Below are 13976 nucleotides of genomic sequence, written 5' to 3'. Positions count from 1 at the left end.
ATTTTTAAACCTTTTTTCCTATAAACCAAAACTCGACCCAGTGACATGGTACTGTTTCTACATGAATTTGATTATGAAAGTCCAGCAAACATTTTTAGGCAGAAATATATATTTTTTATTACACTCAAAATATCTTTTCATTAAAAAACTACGAAAACTATATTATTTTTATCACTGTTTGCCTATAAAGCGAACTTCAAAGTAACAACTGGTGGTTTTCTTGACTAAAACATGACTGCTGAGGTTTATTGAATATATTTGGGTAGAAATAAGATTTTTTGATTACATTGTAAATAGATTTCAATTTTGAAAATGACGAAATTCCTATGTTTTCATACTAATTGCCAATACATCAAAATTTAATGCAATTATCCCATGTTTTGTCGCTTTAAATTTAATTACAGAAGTTTGGTGAACATGTTCGGCCTGGAAATAAAATTTTTGAGTGCATTCAAAATTTATTTTACTACAAACTTACGAAAAGCCCTTTTATAAACTTGTTGCTTGCAATTCAAAAATTAGAAACAATTTTTTCGACTTCCACGCTCTCCGACAAACGATCCGGAGAAAATTTGAATCTGTTTCACTTCCATTTCTTGGCGAATTGTAGTTTTGTCATGAGTTGTATTATAGTTTGTAACTGGAAATAATTGTCAAACATGAATGTGTTATACATCATTGGGATATAATCGGATTCTGCTGATGTCATCCGATTAAATATATAAAACAAAAATATATAATTTTTACATCAAACAGCTAATAGAAGACAAAATGAAAAAATATAATTCATGATTTGAAATAGAAAGTTTTTATTATACATAAATTTATTGTCCTAGAACGTCGAAAAAAGTATTTTCGTTACTGTTTGTTTTTGAACTAAAATTTAATGCATTGACTCGTGAATTCGTTTATTTCTGTCCATATATCTTATGCAAACAAATTTAAGACAAAAAACAACATGTCATTGCTTTGAGTTTTGATTTAAAGTAAAAAAAGGTTAAATAATTTAATATTTCCTAGTTTTTTTTAAATAAAAAAAAATTCTGAATGTTACATAAAATGTAATTCTTGCTCAAACATGTTCACTAGGCATCTAAAAGCAAAATACAGGTCGGACTTAATTATCCGGAGTATCGATTTTTTTTTCACTCCGGATAATCGAATCCTCCAGATAATCGAATCATTAAAAGAAAAAAGAAAATCTGCGATAAAAAAAATCAAATGTTATCTTATCTATATGATGCAGTAGCGTACCCAGAACTTATTTCTAGGAATGTTAGGGGTCTTGATAAGAAAAAAATATATTTTACCAGCCTGCATAAAAACAATTTTTTTAAACTCCTTTTTCCTACCTAAATCCAAAACAGCTAATCCATTCATATTGTATATTGCAAAAATAAATTATCTCAAATTTATGCATAAAAACTGAAAATTGAGAATATGAAAACACATATTCCGGATAATCGAATCCCGGAAAATCGAGTCTCCGGAATATCAGGTCTCCGGATAATCCGAGTCCGTCCTGTATATAAAAAAAACAACATATCATTGCTTTCTTTTTTGATATACAGACTAACAGGCTAAAACCTTGAGCTTATAGTAGCTCTATAGGTAAAATAAATTAAGTGTAAACAAAAAGCTTAATTTCTACTCTTACGCGTTGCCCAGACTATGTAATCAATGCATTGTTGAGAAAATACATGTTATTAACATGAATTTTGATTTACAAGCAAACGGTTTGAAACAAAAAAGATTTTAAGTAGTTTAAGGTTTAATAAACTTTGAGTGTTTTCGAAAATTTTATTTCTGCTCATATTTTCTAGACTTCTAGCTTCAAATTTATGTCGAAAAAATTGAATGTTATCGTTAATTTGTTGTGCAAGTTAATTTGGGTTAACTAGCAATTAATTTAAAACAATGAGGGTTTCTTCTATTTTTAAGCAGGATAAGTTTTGAGTGTAATATGAAATTTTCATTTTTTCCCAAACATGTTAACCAAACTTATATGAGTAAATAAACGCAAAAAAAATTATATGTAATCGCGTTGAATTCCAATTTATAAGCTAAACAAGTTCAAAACTTCAGTTTCTTGTTGTATTAGAGGTACAAAAAAATTGAGTGTAATCAAAAATGTCTCTTTCTTCTCAAAGGTAATCACTGTTCTTGTACAATCAAATGTATTACTGAGAACTACATGACATTGCTTTAGAACTCGATTTATGGTTATAGTTAAACAAAATAAGTTTTTCTTTCAGTTTTTTTTGGTAAAATAAGTTTTGAGTGCGTTCAAAATTTACTATTTTTCCCATATATGGTCGCTGAATTTCTACATATTCATGCCATAAAAATATGCCATTGCTTTATATATTGATTTTAAGACAAAAAAGTTGAAGTCTATGATTTCTCGTAAGTTTTTGGTAAAAAATGTTTAATGTGTAATCCAAAATAACTATGTCTGCTTAAATACGTCCAATGGAATTGTACAAGCAATGTCATATTGAAAAAGCTAGATATCATCGCTATGAATTAGACTTAGAAGTTAGAATTTTATTTCATTGTTGAATGTAATTTCCAAAATGATAGGAAGTATCTGTTACTAAATAACTTTGAGTAGACGCATTTATTTAGAACATATTAAAATGGACGTTGATATTGCAAGATGCTCGGTTCCATTGCTGAAAGAATTTTTGAAATCGCTTCGAAAACAACAAAGAAATGCATTGTCAAATTTGGATTTCCGTCGTTTTTAGGGGGTTGGATGTGCAGATGTGAGGTACATTTGATCAAACTGTGGCGCCACCTGGTGAGTGAATTCCTAAATATAATTACCACTGAGTGGAAGATATCAGGTCTATGAACAAGTTCTTCAAACATAAGTTTCCTCAAAATGGGACACTGGGCGTTAACGGGTAAAACAAGAGCATATCAAATTTGAGCATTTTGAATGAAAATCGACATGGGCTGCTATTATTTAGAACAGCACTGTGCTTTGAAAGTTAACAGCAATTATGAAGAAAGAATAAAAAACATATTTTCTGTTACAAATAACAACATAACAGGTCACAAACTAAATAGCTATCATCAAATCTTAGGTTAAGGACTAAATTTTCAAATGAAGCCCTTTGAGCTTAAATTGGTAAGTTGAAGTTTGATAGCCAACTTGTGCATTGTCATAGTCTGTTTTCCATGCAATTCCCGAATAAATTTAAGGCAGTGAAATGTTGCTGACTTTCTCGCTTGTAAGATTTCGAAAAAAAAAATGAAATAAATCCAAAACAATCTAACAAATAAGTGAAATTGCCACTAAATGGTGTAAAAGACTATAAATTTACTAACCTCTGTGATTTTGGGAACATAAATGTTTGTCCAGCCATGCGCCACTGTGCGCCGCCGGAGCTCGAAACCTGTCTGTTGTATGCGTGAAGCGTGTAAGTGACTCGACTGATTACCGGGTGGCGCTATTTGCTTCGGTCGAACGTTAGATTACCTACGATGTGATGTTTTAAAACAAAACACCATTAGAACTTCTCCCATCAAAGTCGTAAGTATTTTGCCGCCACTCAGCGTTGCGAACAAATTGCAAACCGTTCCTGCTGCCCCTCTACTTCATCTCTCGTAAAAGTATAAGCAGCACTGACAATTAAACGAGCTCTACTATAGGCTTTCTTAGTAAAATAACGCCGCCTGGGCAAACGAAAACAACTACTATCAGTAGAACAGCTAAGATGGTCATCGTTGTCGTAAGCAAACAGCAAATAGATCATAGGCAAACCATTCGAAACGATCGCCTTTAAGCAAAGCTAAGCGACTGATCGTGGAAGAAGCGCAATACCTGTTGTACAAATTCCTTCACAGTATTATTTTTGGCGAGTTGGACCAACCCATAGAACGTAATGTGTGTACGTCATTGATGACGATAGCAGAAACCAACTGGGAGTGGTAGACGTATTTTGTGCGTGTGTTTTTTGTCTTCAGTGAGTCTTTGTAAAATATGATTCTAAATATTGAAATTGAGTGATTTTAATAAAAAAATTAATAAAAAAATTAATCAATATCAAAATTACATGATAGTTTATAAAATTCACTCCGAAAAATTAAAGGGTTACTCCGGAAATCTAGCCGTAAAAAATCAAGCAAAGAATACTCTACGAGAGAACACGAATAGGCAAAGACCACAGCGATGAAAGAGGACTAGCAATTGGAAGCTCAGTTCGTGAAACTGTAAATCTCTCAACTTCATCGGGAGTACACGCATACTCGCCGATGTGCTGAAGGACCACGTAGAACGAGAAAAATTGCGCCTCCAGATATATGGCAATTTGTGGCATCTACAGAACCGTCCCAAATAATAATGGAGCATTATATCATTGCATATATAATGCAGCTGCATTGTCGTAAGCCTACCATTAAAGTAGTTAAAAAGTAGAAAAGGGCCCTTTTACAGTTGCACTAATGCAAACACGACGATAAAGCAATGAAGTAATTTATAAAGTAACATTAGTGCAGCAATTTATAAAGTGTTATCAGTGTATTGATACATTTCTAATGTAGAGTTAATGCTTTGTTGCTTGACAGCTCTTGAAATATGTCGAATAAAAGCAATGTTACATCAATGTTTTTGATATGCAGTAGAATACGTGCAATGTTATAATGCTTGTGGTTACTTGGGGTAGCACAGCAGACCGAATCACAAATCGACCACGTTCTGATTGATGGACGACACATATCCGACGTTATTGACATCAGGACCTATCGTGGAGGTACCATCGACTCTACATAACACTATCTGGTGATGCTAAAAGTACGCTCAAAACAGTATTCGGTACTGACAGCAACCTCCTCGGAATGGCACAGGGTGACTAAAGTAACTGGATGTCTCATCTGCATACGCACATCATCTCGAGGCTGCATTACCGGAAGAGGGTGAACTTGATTAAGCCCCTCTTGAGGACTGCTGAAGTTTAGTGAAAAGTAATATCAGTAATGCAGTTGAGAACAACTTCCGACATAGGGCACAGATCGATTGGTTCGAAGAGGAAGGAGATTATGAAGGAGAATAATGCAGTGCGAGTGGTCATACTGCTGTTAGGGACTCGGAAGAACTTGGAACGTTTTAAACGAAAACGGCCACAACAGACCCACCTCTTTTAAGAAAAAATAAACGCCACCTTGAGGGAACGAAATGCGAGAAGATATAACAGCTGTGCCGCTATCAAGAATCGCGGAAGTTCTATAAGAAGCTCAACGCATCCCGCAACGGCTTCGTGCCGCGAGCCGAGATAAGCGTAGGAAAATCTTGACAAACAAATGTGAGATGATCGAAAGGTGAAAGCAGCACTTCGATGAGCACATAAGGGGGCAGAATCCGTCATTGATTCCAGAATTTTCAAATGCAGTTTTTTCGTTCCAAATCAAGAAAATTTACAGGAAAATGTGTTCACTATATTCTATTCTCCAACCGAAACACAGTGAGCTCATTTTCATAGAATAATTTTTAGTTTCGAACAGAAAATTTGCTTTTGAAGTTTCGATGATGACAATGATTACGATGACGGAACGTTGATAGTTAAATGATGGTAAGAGCGCAGGGTTAATATGCGCCATCTACAAGAAAGACGACAAGTCAGAGTGTGAGAACTTCCAAGCGATCACCATCCTAAATGCGGCCTACAAAGTGTTATCCCCGATTATCTTCCGTTGTCTGTTAGCTACAATTTGTGGGAAGTTATCAAGCCGGCTTCGTTGACGGCCGATCGACAACGGATCAGATCTTTACTGTACGCAAAATCTTCCAAAAATGTCGTGGATACCAGGTCCCAACGCATCACCTTTTCATCGATTTCAAGGCGGTATAAGATAGTGTTGACTGCATAGAGCTTTGAAAAATCGAGGACGAGAACGGCTTTTCAGAGAAGCAAATTTTGTTTTTATTTAAACAATGTCTAATGGTTAATGAATTTCCCGAAAATCTTATTTTGTGTAGTTTTAAAACTAAAGGATGAACAAATATTAATCCATTCAAACATTAATAATATTTAAAGAAATTTATTGTTCTATCTATATATATATTATATAGCATTGAAAGTTTTCCCGAAATTTCTAAGCAAAATATATACCCTGTTTGTTGAGTAAGTATCTTGAATGTTGTTAATTTCTTTTAGATAAAGTCTTTGTTAGGTGATAATTTGTGTATAATCTAACAGTTTGAATGTCAAGTTTTGTAAAAATGATTACTCGCATTTAGTACAATAGAGCGTAATTGCAGTGATCATTTTCACTTAATAAAATTTCTCTATTATTTTATTTAGTTGGTGTTACATCAATTAATTCGATAAAACCTCGTTAACGATGTTACGCCAATTTACTCGGTCCATGGCTGTGTCTCTCCAATTTCGATTTTGGCCCACGTTCTCCAGATCTTGTTGCACCTGATCATGCCACATCGCTCGCTGGGCTTCCCGCCTTCTTGTGCCAACTGGATTCGACACGAACACCATCTTTGCAGGATTGTTGTCCGGTAGTCTTGCAACATGGCCTGCCCAGCGCACCCTTCCGGCTTTCGCAACCTTCTGGATACTGGGTTCGCCGTAGAGCCTAGCGAGCTCGTGGTTCATTCTCCGCCGCCACACAGCGTTCTCCTGCACTCCGCCATCGTCCTAAGCACCCTTCGTTCGAACACTCCAAGTGCTTGCAGGTCCTCTTCCAGCATGGTCCATGCTTCAAGTTCATAGAGGACCACCGGTCTTATAAGCGTTTTGTACATGGTACATTTGGTGCGAGGGTGAATCTTTCTCGACTGCAGCTTCTTCTGGAGCCCATAGTAGGCGCGACTTCCACTGATGATGCATCTCCGTATTTCACGACTAACGTTTTTATCAGCCGTTAACAAGGATCCGAGGTAGAAGAACTCATCAACCACCTCAAAAGTATCCCCGTCTATCGTAACACTGCTTCCTAGGCGGGTTCTGTCGTGCTCGGTTCCGCCTATCAGCATGTACTTTGTTTTTGACGCATTCACCACCAGGCCAACTGTTGTCGCTTCACGTTTCAGGCGGGTGTACAGGTCTGCCACCGTTCCAAATGTTCTGCCGACAATATCCACCCAGACAACCAAAATGTACGCATAATGAAATCACCTGGAGGCTTTGTATGTGTAAAATGTTACTTATAAGATGTCGCGAAAAGGCTTTCTACGTATAAAAGTGGAGGCGATATAAGTGCACATATTATGTGATGAATAATAGCATACAATGTGAGAGTGTAAACTTTCTACCGAACTGATCTGTGATCTTATGCGAGTTATACTATGATAACAAATATTGATTTGACAGCTGCTACGGATTGATCCGATTTACTTTGTACGAGTGTACGGGACGAAACAAAATGTACAAATGAACTCAGAAAAAAGCGGAAATTCATCAATCTGACGATTTTATCCACCGTGTTTTGCGGGTTTGATGTAGTTTGCATGAATAAACGAGTTATTACGTGAACTTTTATGCGACTTCTGGTTGTCTGGGCATATCATCCGCGAAGCAAACAAATTGGCTGGATCTTGTGAAAGTCGTACCTCGGTTATTGAACCCGGCTCCGCATGACACCTTCTAGCGCGATGTTGAACAGCAGGCACGAAAGTCCATCACCCTGTCGAAGTCCCCGGCGGGATTCGAACGAACTGGAATGTTCACCCGAAATCTTCACGCTATTCTGCACACCGTCCATCGTTGCTCTAATCAATCTTGTGAGCTTCCCGGGAAAGCTGTTCTCGTCCATGATCTTCCATAGCTCTTCGCGGTCGATGCTATCATAAGCCGCTTTAAAATCGATGAACAGGTGATGCGTTGGGACTTGGTATTCACGGCATTTCTGGAGAATTTGCCATACAGTGAAGATTTGGTGCGTTGTCGAGCGGCCGTTGATGAAAGTAGCTTGATAACTTCCCACAAACTCATTTGTTATTGGTGATAGACGACGGGAGATAATCTAGGATAGCACTTTGTAGGCGGCATTCAGGATAGTAATCGCACGATAGTTTTCACATTCCAGTTTGTCGCCCTTTTAGTAGATGGGGCATATGACCCCTTGCTTCCACTGCTCCGGCAGCTGTTCCGTTTCCCAGGTTCTGACAATCAGCCGGTGCAGACAGGCGGCCAACCTCTCCGGGCCCATCAGCTCCAATACCATCCGTACCAGCGGCCTTGTTATTCTTGCGCTGGTTGATGGCATCCTTAACTTCCTTCAATGTGGGGGCAGGTTTTTTTTTTCTCTCTGTTCGGATGCGCCACTGCGACCAGTATTTAGATCTATTGTGGCATTACCCGTATCCTTAGTGTATAGTGCATGTCGCATTACTCCATTTCCATTGACAGGTAATGAAGCATTGATTTCTGTACAGTTCTTGTTTTGATTCCCCAGATGTTGATAAAAATCGACTTTGATGAAAAGGTCCCGCTATTTACACCCTTCATAGAAATTTACATCTCAGCGAAGGCGCGCCCCTTAGCAAACATAATCGATTCAATTTCTGAGGAACCAAATCGGTACTATTGATATTTGACCATGCAACGGAACTCTAGTCACATCCTTGTTTCGCTTTTAGTTTAGTCCCAGAAAAATACTAGAAAAAAGGGGCTTTATGCTAGCAGCAAAACCGAATCAAGCTAGAAAATTTGTTTAGTAATCAGAATTCACGTGATTCCTTGAATTACCAGTACTTAACAGTCCTTGTTGAGTTAATACCCATGATTGTTATCCTGGCTTCAAGTGTAGTCTCGGGACTGGCCAACTCCAAGTCTTTAACCATCTGCTAGGTAAAATAGAATAATTTTCAGAAACTGTTGCCAGTAACAAGGACTTTGTACCGCGAATCCTTGAATTACCAGAACATATTACCCAAGCCCGACAGACAAGATGAGACTAGGGTTCAAATTGGTAGATCTTACCCCGTAACGCACCACGAAAAGGTGATCTACCCGCGTTACGGGTAGTGGGGGCAGGTTGGTTTCCTTAATCCGCCGTGCTGTTCCTTCCTCCGCTGTCGTGACCCTCGGCGCCTATGTTCTCCGTGTCATTCAGGTGTTCATCGTAGTGCTGCTTCCACCTTTCAAACACCTCACGTCCGTCCGTCAAGATGCTTCCGTCCTTATCCCTACACATTTCGGCTCGCGGCACAAAGCCTTTTCGGGATGCGTTAAGCTTCTCGTACAACTTTCGCGTTTCTTGTGAACGATGCAGCTGTTCCATTTCTTCACATTCCGCTTCTTCGAGGCGGCGCTTTTTGTCCCGAAATAGGCGGGTTTGCTGCTTTCGTTTTCTTTTATATCCCTCCACGTTTTGTCGCGTTCCTTGCTGCAGCATTGCAGCCCAAATTTCTCTATCCCTAATAAATTGAAGACTTCCAAATGTAAGCGTTCACCAAAACCTAATAATTGATATTATTTCAATTAAGCATTGTGAATCGATTGCCAACTTGAAAATCAAACAACCCTATCGATCGAATAAAAATCCCTTATCATTGTTAAATATACATACCCAATACCTACTTACAAATTTACCCTTTTTCGCGCTGTTAGCGGTGTGCCATACTAAAATGGTATCGGGCCGGGTGGCATCAACATTTGTACAAGCAAATAAAACCTGAAACCAAACCGACGGAGACGACGATCGCCGATGAGAACAGCACGATGATCACCACGACTACGAAAAACAGTCGGCAACCTCAACCTCTACCAGTGAGCAGCGAGCGAAGTCAGTGTTCATAATGAACCACCAGCAACAACGTGTGCTGAAGATAAGGGTATGTGGTATGCTTAGCCGAGTGGTTAGAGTCCGCGGTTACAAAGCAAAGCCATGTTGAAGGTGTCTGGGTTCGTTGCCAGTCGGTCCAGAACCTTTTGTAATGGAAATTTCCTTGACTTCCCTGGGCATAAGGTATCAAAGTAGCTGCCACACGATATAGGATTGTGTTATAATATAAAATCCGTCGTCAAACCTAAAAGTTAAAACGTAAGTTCACGGACTTATTAAAACACCAAACACACTAAATAGGGTAAATTATGTATTTTGGACAGGCTAAGGGTATGTCTGGAAACAGCGATCGATTAACTGCCTTAGATACTATTATTTTATTGCGCTATGATACTTATATGCTTAATGCATCATAGTACTTTGAGTTTCTGGAGAGAAAAAGCTTACAAACTGTAGCATTAGCTGCCAAAATAGCGTTTTTAGCAGCTTGTCTGTTATACATTTCGGACATCAAATATACATTTTGGACACCCTCATGTGAATATAATTTGGACAGGAGCGTTATCTCAATATCTATTCAATGGATTCTTAAAAAGATGATCATATCATAATGTTTTAATAGTTTACATGTGACTCATGCATTTTTCGCTCATTGGATGTGTATATTAGAGATAATCAATAATTTCATTTAATGCAAGCAAATATCATCAGATCCACGAAATACGCCTGCAAGTATGCATGCATGCGACATTCCAGTGCGTTTCACCCGATGGCCAAATTACATCAACTGAACAAAAACCGTAATCTATTTTGGACACCACCTGATTTATGCCTTATATACTCATGTTAAGATTTTAGATGAACTTAGCTTCAATTTTAGACATATTTTATCATATTGCCGCCTTTAAACTTTTTATGAATGCCAATTCTGAGCGCTATTATTGCGATTAAAGTATGATCTTGAAATGTACATCCTCTTGCATTCGTAGGTTTCACAGATGTTCTGTTGATACAATTTACAATTTTTATATTTATGAAGCCAATTTGTAATTGTTATGAAAATGGCCATTATTAATAAGTAGCATAGTGTATTAATAATGCAATACATGATTTTCCGTACAAAAATTCCTCATCATCTCATTGTAAATGAGCAAAGAACGACCAGCCTGTCCAAATTATATGCATGTCCAAATTATATACGTTACCCTAACACAATTATAGGGTAACGGTCGTATTTTGGACCCCCTAAGGAAGTGATTTTACATTTTTGTCCCAGTTAATTAATTGCACAGCGTAACCAAGTCAAAGAACATACCAAAATGTAGAGAAAAACTTTCTCTACGAGATAAAAATGCCCATTCGGTCATGTAGGATCCATAAGACGTCGAAAATAATTGAATTGTGATGCACTGTTTTTCATTATTTTGGACACACCAATACATTTTGGACCCTCAAAGTATATATTTTGGACCCCCGGCATATTTTTATCGTTTGGCGACAAAGTCCACGGCACTGGTTGTATAATATGCTTGCCCATAGTCTAATCAATCGATTGATAATGGAAAAGCGAAGAAATTCTACGCTTTTAATTCAGAAATTAGAAAAAAGTTTTTGTTTACATTTGAAAAAATTCTGACGTCTTCAATTTCTGCCTGTAACGTGTTGTAACGGTTGCATGGATGAACCGATTTAATTAAATTGATTTCAGATAAAATAAACACATTTTACATGCACAAACGCTTGATGCAAGTGCGGAATAGTCCTATCTTTCCAAATGGCATGCGGATTGTATTGGTCTTTCGATTTAAACAGGAAAATTTGCAGGAAAATGGCCCAGGGGGTCCAAAATATATAGAGGTCCAAAATATATTGGTTACCCTAACAGGCAGGCATGATAGAGCGCTCTCCGTCGCCAATCAGACGACAATCTATCTATAACGGGAGCACGGTGTGCCAGAAACCGTTATAAACAGAAAAAAATGTCCATGAATTCGGCACCTACCATTCGAAAGATACAGTATTCAAGCATCTTCTCCGTGAATTTGAAAATATTCTAACGAGAGAATCGAAAGCTATAGTGATTTGAAGGTTTTAAGCTATTTTGCATAGGATATTCACATGCTTATAAATATTCCTCAACGGTGCATCATTATTAACTTGTAAACAAGCCAAGTAACCATCAACTTTGCATTAAGCATTCAAAACATGTGATATCCAAGCATCTTCCCTGTAAATTTGAAATCATAACGTTGAGAAAATCTGAAGTTACAGTGATTTGTATATTTACCATTATTTCTATGAAGTCTAAATTAGAGCTTTTTTTATGGCTTTTTTATATTAGTGCACAGAATACACAAATAAAAATGTCCACATGACTGACACTCGGCATTTAAAATGATGATTATTCAAGCCTCTTCGCAGCTAGTCTGAGAATTATTTATCTAGAGACAACACTACTAAAGTACTTTGAAGTTTTGGACCTATAAAAAAGTAAATTCTGAGTATTAAATTACCACGTTCAATGTTTTTACCACTACTAATTGCAACAAATTCTTATCAATATGTTGATCAATGTGATTTAATAGCGTGATTGACCACCTACTGTTGCTTCTCCGTTATTACAAGAGCAACTATACATGCACAAGGAACCAACGGATATTACTTAGGATTAGTCGCAGCTCTCTCAGTGTGTAAGTAATGGAATTCTCATTCCTTATACTAAGCAATACTGCGTCCTGCTGCGTCCGAATACATGTCAATTGGGGTTATGGAATAAGTATTTACGTGATACTATCTTTGAAGAAGCCGTTGGAATCCTCTGCACTTCCACGAGAAGTCAATGGGAGTTTGGAAAATTGGAAGTGGTTATATTACAGATTCGTCTTTGTAAACAAAACGCTTAATTACAATAGTCCTAGGGATCATCACATAATTTTCACTTGTTATACCCTGTTATACCTCTCTTAAAACATAATGAAGTCATCAACATAATGAATAAAATAACATAAATAGTAATCCTTTTATATGCACAAAACATGACTGAATCAATGTATAATCGATACCTTTGATGACGAACTATTCAAAGATTTCGCATGATGCAAATCATGTAGCATCAATCCAAAAAGTAATCTATCAGTATCTAAAGGAAAAGTCGACGCTTATAGTATCATATAATTCTATGAACTAAACAAAATATAAGGCTTGTTGCATTTACATATTTTGCAAAATATGAAACAAGGTTAATTTCTACAATAAACTCCTACTAACTATTAATTGAACAAACACATATATAAACGTATCCCCTTCGCTGTCATGAACAAAATGTGAACCATCATCTTTAACTTATTTAAAACACTAGCATAAAACGATCTCACTAGTTAATAATCCAACCTCGACTCGACATGGTGCCACTTTCAAATTGTTCAAGTTCGCCAATATGCTTATTTTGGCCATAACGAAACACTGCTCGCAAAAATGAAACAAAATTCACAAAAACGAACCCATTTGCTTATGATTTAACGAAACACTGCATTTCTTCAATGTAAGATATAAGTTGAATGCAAATCTGTTAAGTTAATATGTGTCGAAATTATGAAATGCGTGTTGCGAACACTATTTTAGACGATTGAAAAAAAAAAATCTTAATGACTCCAAAACTTCAAAGTACTCTAGTTATGTTGTTTTTCAATAAAATAATCTCAAACTAACTCCGAAGATAATTGACTACTATGTTTTTTGAATGCTGATGGTCAGTCCAATAGACATATTAATTTGCAACTTACGTACACTTTCATAACAAAGGCATATAAATCAGCCCTAATTTAAACTTCACAGAAATAATCATAAAAATACAAATCACTGTAACTTCAGATTTTCTTTACGAAATGATTTCAAATTTACAGAGAAGGTGCTTGAATAATACATGTTTTGAGTGCTTAATGCAAAGCTGGTGATAACTTGGCTGGTTTACAAGTTAATAATTATGCACCGTTGGGAATTATTTATAAGCATGTGAATTTCCCTTCCAAAACAGCTCAAAACTTTAAAATCACGATAACTTTCGATTCCCTCGTTAGAATATTTTCAAATTCACGGAGAAGATGCTTGAATACTATATCTTTCGAATGGTAGGTGCCAAATTCATGGACATTTTTTTCTGTTTATAACGGTTTCTGGCACACCGTGGGAGACGATAGACCTTAGTGAGTTTTACCACATTATGTTTTATG

The sequence above is a fragment of the Aedes aegypti genome, chromosome 2 (genome assembly GCF_002204515.2).
Source record: "Aedes aegypti strain LVP_AGWG chromosome 2, AaegL5.0 Primary Assembly, whole genome shotgun sequence".
NCBI lineage: Eukaryota > Metazoa > Arthropoda > Insecta > Diptera > Culicidae > Aedes > Aedes aegypti.
This window is presented reverse-complemented; position numbering follows the sequence as displayed.